Here is an 11,146-nt window from a genome sequence, read left to right on the forward strand (position 1 = left end):
CATTTCAATTATGTCTTCAACGTCCGTGCTTACAATATCCTCTCTTTGTGTTCCTTCCATGTCCTCGCACTGCTCCTCTTCGCTGTCTGCCTCATGCATCTGCCCGCTCACCTGCTCTTCCTCCTGTTGGTCTCCGAACCAGCACTCGCACCTGTCCAGCACGAGCTTGCAGTCTGGGCACCTCACCACTTTACAATCCCTTGCGAAGTGGCCCTTTTCCCCGCACTTAAAACATGTGAATTCCGGACAGTCCTTCATCACGTGTTCAGGGCTCATACACAACCTACAGGTTCTCACCTGCTGGCTATGTATCACCCTAAAATACTGAGGACCCTCTTCCGTCTCAATTTTCGTGCTATAGGGCAGAGAAGCCACTTCTTTCGGGAACCGTACTCTCATGTATCTCGTTCCGTCCTCTATGTGGGTGCCTGTGTAGACTCTCCTCTTGATCTGGGAGATGGGAGTTACCCCCCATCCCTCCAGCTTTTGTAGAATCTCGTCGTCCTCCAGGTATGCGGGCAGATGCATGAAAGAGACAACAAATTCTTTATTATTCAACTTTTTAACTTCACACATCTTTCCTTTTATCATCAGTCCATCAGCCAGTTTCTCAATATCTTCCTCTTTCTCAAATGTAATTTCATATTCTTTCATAATTTTTGGTCTTACCGCTAGTATACTCGTCACTTCCATCTTATCCGTCAATGCTTTTATAATATCCTCCGCTCTCCCATCCTGTATCTCCGTCAAATCAATCACAACCGTTGCTTCTTTTGTGTAGGTCCTTTTGCGTCTCTTTTCGGGGTAATCCTTTTCTCGTTGTCTTTTGTCCAGTCCATTTTCTTTTCGCCGCCATGTTTCTCGTGCCAAGTCCTTATCCGTCACCGATAATCCGTCCATTTTTACCAAAAAACAAAAACTGAAGCAATCCCTCCCAGCCAGCAAAGCTGTTGGGAGGACAAATAACAAAAATAATACCAAAATATAAACAAAACACTTGAGTACAAAACAACACAAACAAAACAAAAGTTTGGGCGAACCTTTTCCACCCCTCTATAGCCAACTCACTTCCTGTAGCTCACTAGCTCCCTCTAGCGTTCTCAAAGTGGTATGGCCGTAAGCGAAATCTGCTGCCAAAAACAGGCTTTTTGAAGAAATTCAAAAAAAGTGAAATTTCTGAAGAAACTCTGCTGCCAAAACTGGGCTTTTGGAAGAAACTCTTAGACTCCTTTTATTTATTTATTTTTACCAAAAATGCTTACAGCACCTGGTATTCCCAGGCGGTCTCCCATCCAAGTACTAACCAGGCCCGACTCTGCTTAGCTTCCGAGATCAGACGAGATCGGGCGTTCTTTTTTTTTTTTTTTTCACAATTTACATGCACATAAATCATTTGCAACACATCATCTCATTCAGGATTCAATTAACATGTTTTCATATAAATTTCCCCATCCATAGATACCATCAAGTTACAAGCATAATTACTTTGGTATATTTATCTTATATTCATTAAAACATTCCATTACTCTTGTGTCATTCCCTGTAATTGTTTTGTAAAACTTCTCAGTTTGTCAATTCAAGCTGAAATATTCAAACAAGATCTGCAAATGACCTTCCAGCTTCATTTTAAAGAAAAAACACATATTAACGTTACCTTGTTTTCCCTTCATGACATTTCGTCTACACCATATTGCATATCTTGCCACATGTAGAATAAAGTTGACTATATATTTATTTTTCCCCCTTCCTTTTAGTCCAAGTAGAAATACTTTATTCCATTCACTTTGTTGTTCAATTCTTTCTTCCAAAATTCCTTCTACAAATTTTTTTTATTTTTCCCATAAAATCCTGAAGATTCGAACACAATAAAAACAAATGTAAAAACCCTTCATCCTCATTTTTACAAACATCACATCTTGCGTTCTGTGCAATCCTCATTTTAAATAGTCTCATTTTTGTATAAATAACATTATGTCTTAAAAGAAAATTAAAATTCTCAATCATTGGATCCATGTATCTTATCCTTAAATTTCCCCAAATGTTTTCAGTTTCAGTCCCTGGGAATAACCTAGTCCAAAAACTATTTGCTATTGGTTGAACAAATACCATCATTCTAAAGTAATTATAAAAAAATTTTAGAGAACATGATTGAATTGAATTTTTATCCCCGCTTTCTTTTAATAACACTTCAACCTTTCCCTTTCCTTCATCCCTTTTTTCTATTCTTTCTATCCATTCTTTGGGAATTGCTTTTTTAATTTTGTCAAATTGTTGTTTTACTATACCCCTTGCTACCTCTTCTCCAATCCCCTCAATTTCATCTATTATACCTTGAAGTGGTATAAAGCCATCTATTACCTCATACAAAATATCTCTAACTTTAATTATTCCAGCTGCAATCCATTGTTTAAAATATATGACGAGAAGGAATTATAACACATTAGAATTTAGAAACAATGGATGATTCAAAAACTCTTTCATTCCTTCTGGCTTATACACAACTGTCGGTAAAAATTCTTTCCACGCCCCTAAAACTTCTCTATAGAATTCTGGTATACCCTTTAACATATGTTCCTTCAATTTCATCCATATTATTCCCTCGCCCATATTAAGACCTCCACACTTATTTAGAAAAAAATCCATTCCGTCTTTCCACTCTTGTCTGTTATCCTTATTTAAAAATTTCTTCATTATCTTAACCCTCAGACTCTTCATTCTTAAAACGGGATTTAACAAACCTAAACCCCCCTCCTCAACAGGCCCTATCATTGTGTCGTATGCTATCTTTGCTGGTTTGCCATCCCATATAAATTTTAAAATACACGTTTTCAACTTCTTATAAACCCAAATTGGTAATGGAGTTACCTCTAAAGCATACCATATTTTTGACAGCATCAGAGCATTCACAATTAAAATTTTCCCTCTCAGGTTCAAAAATCTTTGTCTCCAAAATGTCAATCTTCTCTCAATTCCTCCTAGAATCTCATCCCATATTATGTCTCTAGTTTTCTTTTCCTCCTTCCCAATTCGAATTCCCAGAATTTTCATGTTTTCTGTCTCCTCTTTAAAATTAAGATAGTCAGGTAATCGTTTTGCCGTTCCTATTCTTATCATTACAGTTTTATTCATTTTACTTTTGCTCCTGAACCCTTACAATATTTTTGTATTTTCCCCATAGCTCCTTCAATGCTCTCAATATCCTTTAAAATTAAAGTTGTGTCGTCCGCGTATTGGTAAATTTTTTGTTCTTTTCTCATTCCACCAAAGCCAACTCCTTTAATATTTTCATCTTCTGCAACTGCTAAACCTAAAGGTTCTGCTACAATACTATATAATAATGCAGATAAAGGGCAACCCTGTCTTATTGACCTTGTTATGCTAAAAACATCTGTCATAAAACCATTACACTTCACAAAACTAATTGCATCTTTATATAAAGATCTAATCCATTTTACAAACTTATCGCCGAAACCAAATTTCTCTAAAAGTTCAAATAAAAAATCATGTTCTACCCCATCGAAAGCTTTTTCTAAGTCTATACTAACCATATATCCCTCCTTTTTACTTTCTATCATATAACTTATTTTATCCCTTATATTACATACTGTATCTGTAATTTCCCTCCCTATAATTGAATATGCTTGATTCGTTGTTATTATTTCTGGTAAAACATGCTTTAATCGATTAGCCAAAACTTTGGCCAATATTTTAAAATCTGTATTTAACATTGATATAGGCCTATAGTTCTTTAAATCTGCTGAGTCACCTCTTTTCTTAAAAAATAATTTCACCATTCCTACTCTCATCAATTGACTTGCTTCCCCTTTATCATATATTTCCTTATATATTTCTTTTAAAACCGGTGTTAATGTTTTCTTGAAAACCTTATAAAATTCACTGGTCAATCCGTCTGCTCCTGGACTTTTGCCATTATTCAACTGTGAAATTGCTACCTCTATTTCTTCATCTAAAAGATCCGTATCACCCCTTTCTTTATCTTCTTTAGTTACTTTTGTTTTAATCTTACTAAATAAAAACTGCTTTTCTTCTTCTTGTGTCCCTTCACTTTTAAAAAGATGTGCATAAACCTCTTTTACACTTCTCAATATCTCTTTGATTCCTTTTGTTCTACTTCCATCCTGTTTTAATACCTCCTTTATTGTATCAGCCTTTTGTCTATTTTCCTCTAAGCTAAAAAATAATTTTGTGCACCTTTCTCCTTCTATTACGTTTTGCTCTACTCCTTATCATAGCACCTCTACATTTTTCTTCTACAATCTCCTTTAGTCTACTCTCATATGCTAAAATCATTTCTACATCCCCATTCTCCTTTTGTAACTCTTCTTTCAAAACATTTCTTACTGTTAGTTCCTCTTTCCTCTTAATATTTTGTATCAACCTACTGTACCTTATTGAATATTTCTTTATCTCATACTTTACATTATCCCACCATACCCTCTTATCTTCTTCATACATTCTATTCCCTCTCTCATTCGTTATAATTTCTTCTATCTTCATTTTATACCCTTCATCTTTTAAAAGTTCATTATTTAAACACCATATCCCCTTTCCTCTCTCCACCCCCGTTTCATTCAAATGTACCATTAACATTCCATGGTCACTTAAAGAAGTCATCTTATAATATATTTTATTAATCTTTCTCTTCATATTCCTTTTAAAGGAATACTCCACCGTCTTTTCATATTAAACTATGTTATTCCCTTAACTAAGACGAGTTGATACGTACCTCTCTCGTCTCAGTGCGTGCACTCAATCGCTCTGGCGCGCGGCGAAACTTTGTTCACTCAGTTCATTCAATATGGGCCAAGCAGAGAAGCTACCAAACACCTCCACGGTTTCCCTATTTAAACACAGTTACTCGCGTAGTGTAACTCGACCTAGGACAGTGACACAAAACAAAACGTTGCGCTTTTCTAAGCGTGTAAAATGGATAACTATATTGTATGGCGGAATACCATAGCAAGTGCTTGTAAGCACTTCGTCTTGGCGGAGTAATATCTTCACTCGTGAAAAATCCTCTCACCGGCCCCCGCTCCCTCTGGTGAAGATATTACTGCGCCAAGTCGAAGTGCTTACAAGCACTTGCTATGGTATTCCGCCATACAATATAGTTATCCATTTTACACGCTTAGAAAAGCGCAACGTTTTGTTTTGTGTCACCGTCCTAGGTCGAGTACAAAGTCAACATAAAATCTATTCTACTTTGTTTCATTTGATCTTTTACCAGCTGTCGTCTTGAGAAGTCTTCTATACCCTCATTCATCTCTTGTTATATCCATTCTACTGAAAACTGTATTGAAATCACACATTAGAATAACCCTCTCCCATTTTTCTATCAGGCCATTTAAATTATTAAAAAACATTTTCTTTTCCGCCTCTGCATTTGGTGCATGTACATTACACAGAAAAACATTTTCCCCTCCTATAGCCATTTTCACAATAATGCATTTTCCTTCTTTATCCTGGTATATGATTTCAACATCACTCATGTTTCTTTTACATAAAACAGCAACTCCTTTCCCTATCCCCCCTTCTCCATTATTATAATAAATTCCTCCTTTTATCTTGTTTTAAAACTGTCCATCATTTCATCTTTCCAAAATGTTTCCTGCAATAATATTACATCAGCATTTTTACATAACTCTTTCAGTTTCCCAAATTTATCCACATTAGTTAATCCTCTAACATTGATTGAAACAATACATAGAGTCATTAAAAACAACACATTCATGTTTCATTCTTTTCTCCCCCCTTCTCCATTAAATCTTCATGTTCTTTTGCACTTAAGCTCATTCTCCTTCTCTGTCCTTTTTCTCTACTTTCTTCTACATTTTGTTTATTCAATATTCCTCTTTTCATTCCCCTCCTTAGCTCCTCCAAATTAACTTCAATGCATTCCTCAACTTGCACCTTCTCATTTTTATCCTCCCTCCTCTCTTTTATTGTATCATCCACCGGGCCCACAATTCCTCCTTCCACAATTCCCTCCATCTCATCCCCCCTCCTCTCCCCAACTCCTTGTCTCCACCCTTTTCTTGCTCAAGCCTTTTACTATTTTCATTGTCTACTACAGTCACATCCTCCTCTTCTCTATTATTGACAGTGGCCATCATTTCCATATTATTCTCATATTCACCATTTTCCGTTTCATCATTAACCTTTTCTTCATGTTCACTTTCACAATCACATCTCATAAATGCTTTCTTACAATCAGGACATTTATCAGCTCTACAGTCTTTCGCAAAATGTCCTTGCTCATGGCATTCAAAGCATTTAAAGTCAGGACAGTCCCTTATGATATGTCCAGGCTGCATACACAAGCGACACAGTTTTTCCTGTCCATCATGAATCACCCTAAAGTACTGTGTGCCATCTGCAGTTTCGAATTTTGCACTATATGGCAGTGAAGTTACTTCTTTAGGAAATTTGACTTTCACATACCTCGTTCCGTCCGCAATATTAGTTCCTGGATATACTCTTCTCCTTATTTTCATTATGGGAGTGACTCCCCAAAACTTCAATTTGTCCTCAATCACTTCATCCTCTAAATCTGCCGGCAAGTGAAGAAAAGATACCATGTGCTCTTTTACCTCCAACCTCCTTACTTCGAAGAATTGACCTTTTATTTCCATTCCGTCCACTAACACGTCGCAAACATCCACGCCTTCCAATGTCAGCTCATATTCCCTGCCATGCCTTGGTCTCACAGCCAACAGTTTGCCAAATTCAGTCTTCTGTGTTACTGCTTTAATGATGTCTTCATCTTTTACCTCCGAATTGTCTCTCAAATCAATCACCACTGTGGCTTCTTTCAGGTAATCAACTCTCCTCTTAAGGTTCCGTTGTCCTTCATGATCCATATTTACTCTATTCGTCTCTCTTGAACCTTTGTGTACTTGCTCAATCCATTGTTCCAGTCCTCCTTCCATTCCTAGGTCTTTGCCATGTGGTCCATCCATTGTTCTAACAAACCAAGGATCGCTTCCAAGCAGATCTACTGCTTGGAGCTTAAACGTGTGACTTATAAACCAAAAATTAAATCTTCTTCCAAGATATAAACAAAGAAACAAAAATGAGATAATAAAGCTTAAGAAGAGCCTTTCTCTCCAACTGCATTCAAACACACTTCCTACTTGCTCTAGGGCGTTCTCAAAGTGGTATGGCCGTAAGCGAAATCTGCTGCCAAAAACGGGCCTTTTGAAGAAATTCAAAAAAAGTGAAATTCTTCACTTTCTGAAGAACCTCTGCTGCCAAGACTGGGCTTTTGGAAGAAACTCAGACAATATTTCAGGATTTTTGAACAAACTCTTAGACTTTTTTTTTTTTTTTTTTTTTTTTAAATGCTTACAGCACCTGGGATTCCCAGGCGGTCTCCCATCCAAGTACTAACCAGGCCCAACTCTGCTTAGCTTCCGAGATCAGACGAGATCGGGCGTTCTCAAAGTGGTATGGCCGTAAGCGAAATCTGCTGCCAAAAACGGGCTATTTAAAAGGTTAGAACATTAGTGAAGTAAAGTAAAAAGCTTACAGCACCTGGTATTCCCAGGCGGTCTCCCATCCAAGTACTTACCAGGCCCGACTCTGCTTAGCTTCCGAGATCAGACGAGATCGGGCGTTCTCAAAGTGGTATGGCCGTAAGCGAAATCTGCTGCCAAAAACGGGCCTTTTGAAGAAATTCAAAAAAAGTGAAATTCTTCACTTTCTGAAGAACCTCTGCTGCCAAGACTGGGCTTTTGGAAGAAACTCAGACAATATTTCAGGATTTTTGAACAAACTCTTAGACTTTTTTTTTTTTTTTTTCTTTAAATGCTTACAGCACCTGGGATTCCCAGGCGGTCTCCCATCCAAGTACTTACCAGGCCCAACTCTGCTTAGCTTCCGAGATCAGACGAGATCGGGCGTTCTCAAAGTGGTATGGCCGTAAGCGAAATCTGCTGCCAAAAACGGGCCTTTTGAAGAAATTCAAAAAAAGTGAAATTCTTCACTTTCTGAAGAACCTCTGCTGCCAAGACTGGGCTTTTGGAAGAAACTCAGACAATATTTCAGGATTTTTGAACAAACTCTTAGACTTTTTTTTTTTTTTTTTTTTTTTTAAATGCTTACAGCACCTGGGATTCCCAGGCGGTCTCCCATCCAAGTACTAACCAGGCCCAACTCTGCTTAGCTTCCGAGATCAGACGAGATCGGGCGTTCTCAAAGTGGTATGGCCGTAAGCGAAATCTGCTGCCAAAAACGGGCCTTTTGAAGAAATTCAAAAAAAGTGAAATTCTTCACTTTCTGAAGAAACTCTGCTGCCAAGACTGGGCTTTTGGAAGAAACTCAGACAATATTTCAGGATTTTTGAACAAACTCTTAGACTCTTTTTTTTTTATTATTTTTTTTTTAAACCAAAAATGCTTACAGCACCTGGTATTCCCAGGCGGTCTCCCATCCAAGTACTAACCAGGCCCGACTCTGCTTAGCTTCCGAGATCAGACGAGATCGGCGTTCTTTTTTTTTATTTTATTTTTTTTTATTATTATACAAGTTTAAAATTCATTACATGAATGAAATAAAAATTACATTTAAATTACATTTGAGCATACATTTCATCATTCATATACAACATCCACAAAGTACATCAAAATCAAAACATACATTCATTTTCTGGCATTTCAATTCTATTTTCTTTTAATACTTCCTCCACTTGTTTTGAAAAAATTTTGTAAAACAGCATCTCTTTTTTTTCCATTTTAAAATAATTCCACAGTGTTAAAATGTACTCTTCAACCTTACATTTAAATAATCTCCACAGATCCAAAACACACCCTTTACTCTTTCCTAAATTCCTCCTTTTCCATATAGCACTTTTCGCCAAGACCAATAACAAATCTATCACTCTTTTATTCTTGCATTTTTCCTTCACTCCCAAAATTAAAGTTTGATTCCAGTCACTCTCTTCTTTCCCATCCCTTAAACTCTTAATCATTTCCTTTAACTTTTGAAAAAATGTTTCCAATTTTTCACAAAATAAAAACAAATGTAGAATACCTTCATCCAGTTTTTTACATATTTTACAAATGGCATCACTTTCCTTCCCCATTAAACAAAGCCTCATTTCCGAAAAGATCACATTATTTCTGATAAAATAGTCTAGACACTCCAAATCTGTACTTACAATCCCACTTCTTACATTCTTCCAAATATCATTCTCTTCAATTTCATTAAAATGTCTCAACCACATTTGATTTGCATTGGGTTTCTTAAAAATATAATTTTTAAAACGCTGATAAAACATCCTTACATTACACAATCTCAAATCTACCATTTTGTCTTCCATTTTCATATACACATCAACTTTGCTTTCTGTTTCTTCTCTTTTTTGAATTTCTTCTAACCACTCTTTTGGTACTGCACTTTTAACTTCATCGTATTGTTTTTCCAGACTAGCCACACTATATTCTTCCTTTTCTTCTTCCATAGCATCTATGATCACTTGTAACGGCAAAAATCCATCTTTAAATTCATACAGCACATCTTTGACTTGCCTTATCCCTACTTCCCACCATTTCTTAAAAAATAAAACTTGTCCATTAAAAACAATGTTACTGTTCAAGAAAATAGGTTGATTAAGGACCATTTTTCTCCCAAATGGCTTAAAATCAATCTCCTTGAGAAAAAAAACCCAAGCAACTAAAACCTCTTTATAAAAATTTGGCATCCCCTCCATCATCCAATTTTTGAGTTTCATCCATAAAATGTTATCATTTAAAAATACATTCCCACATTTTGCTAAAAAATGTTTCATTGTAATTTTCCAGTCTCCCTTTTTATCCATGTCCAAATATGTTTTAACCACCTTCACTCTCATACTTTTCTTTTTTAGTTCTATATCAACAAGTCCCAACCCTCCCTCTTCTGGCCTTCCAATGAGTGTGTGGTATGCTATTCTTGGGGTTTTTTCTCCCATATAAAATCCATAATATATTCTTTTACTCTTTTTTCCACCCATTTTGGCATTGAAACCACTGATTAAATGTACCAAATTTTGGTTAACATTAAAACATTCACTATTAAAACCTTCCCTTTCAAATTCAAAATTCTTCTTTGCCAAAAATTCAATCTGTTTTTCATTGCACCTATAACCTCTTCCCACATTCTATCTGTTGCACTCTTCTCATCTTTACCTAGCGTTACTCCTAAAATCTTCATTTCTTGTACTTCTTTAAAACCCAAAATCTCTTTTAAATCAGACACTTCTCCAAATCTCATATAAACAGTTTTTTCCTCATTTACTTTTGCTCCTGTACCTTTACAAAACCTTGTCACCCTTTCCATTACATTTTCAACACTTTTATAATCTTCCACAATTAGCGTCGTGTCATCTGCATATTGAAATACTTTTGTTTCTTCTAGTCCCTCCTCAATTTTTATCCCTTTTATTTCTTTATCTTTTTGAATTAACATCCCTAGTGGTTCTGCTATCAGCGTATATAGCTGTGCTGATAATGGACATCCTTGTCTAATGGATCTTGTGACATTAAAAGGATTGGTTAAAAAGCCGTTACATTTTACTCTTGTCATTATATTTCTATATAAAATCTTTAACCACTCTTTAAAATTCTCCCCAAAACCAAAATGATCTAAAATCGAAAATAAAAACTCATGCTCCACTCTATCGAAAGCCTTCTCGAAGTCTAGACTAATTATATATCCTTTCCTATTATTTTCCTTTAAAATACTCATTATGTCTCGTATACCACTTGTTGTATCCGCTATATCCCTCCCTGTCACCCCGTAAGCCTGGTTTGTCTCAATTATTTTCGGTAAAACATTCTTCAATCTACTTGATAAAATTTTAGCTAAAATCTTCAAATCTGCATTCAACATTGTAATCGGCCTATAATTCTTCAAACTCTTATTATCACCTTTTCTTTTATAAATCAACTTCATTAGTCCCATACTCATTCTTTGATCCAGCTCTTTTTTCTTAAATATTTCATCATACACTTCTTTTAAAATCTTACTTATTTCCTTCTTAAAAATCTTATAAAATTCATTCACTATTCCATCTATTCCCGGACTTTTGTTACTTTTTAGACTTTCTATCGCTTGTATTATCTCTTCTTCCTTTATTTCCTCATCA

Source organism: Scardinius erythrophthalmus (assembly GCF_964197995.2).
Source record: "Scardinius erythrophthalmus genome assembly, chromosome: 14".
NCBI lineage: Eukaryota > Metazoa > Chordata > Actinopteri > Cypriniformes > Leuciscidae > Scardinius > Scardinius erythrophthalmus.